This window comes from Anopheles gambiae (assembly GCF_943734735.2).
Source record: "Anopheles gambiae chromosome X unlocalized genomic scaffold, idAnoGambNW_F1_1 X_unloc_88, whole genome shotgun sequence".
NCBI lineage: Eukaryota > Metazoa > Arthropoda > Insecta > Diptera > Culicidae > Anopheles > Anopheles gambiae.
Window position 1 is genome coordinate 27,501 of NW_026902701.1, and position 393 is coordinate 27,893.

The 393-nt window shown below is 55.0% G+C and overlaps 1 non-coding gene across 1 annotated transcript in view; it reads left to right on the forward strand.

Annotated features, from left to right (window-relative positions):
• LOC133394962 (large subunit ribosomal RNA) overlaps positions 1 to 77 on the forward strand; it is a 4,077-nt gene extending 4,000 nt beyond the window's left edge. Inside the window, exon 1 of the ribosomal RNA XR_009767086.1 lies at positions 1 to 77. This exon is cut by the window's left edge and continues 4,000 nt beyond it. This is a non-coding gene — a ribosomal RNA (large subunit ribosomal RNA).
• The last annotated feature ends 316 nt before the right edge of the window (positions 78 to 393 follow it).

Below are 393 nucleotides of genomic sequence, written 5' to 3' on the forward strand. Positions count from 1 at the left end.
CTTCAGGCTGGGAGCTGCGAGTTGTAGAGATGCGTTCGCATCGATCCTCTCAGGCGACCCATGCTTGGTGGTTTGTCCGTGTGCCCCTTCCTCGATGTGCGCAAGCTCGTCTTGGTCTGGGACCACGTCGACACAGGGGATACTTTTGTGAGAGCAAGAGTGTACTTAGTTGAGTGTAGCAAGGATCGCGTGCCCCTTCCTCGATGGCATAACGAACCATCTTGGTCTGGGGACCGTGGTACCGTGCTCTGGTGAAGCTTGGTGCGTGCTCTTTCCTTGTCAGACGAGTGACTTGACTTGGTCTGGAGACCGTTCCTTAACACTAGTGGACAAGAGCTGGCTACTTCCGTGTCAGACGTGACTTGACACGGTATGGAGCGGAACACGTAACAC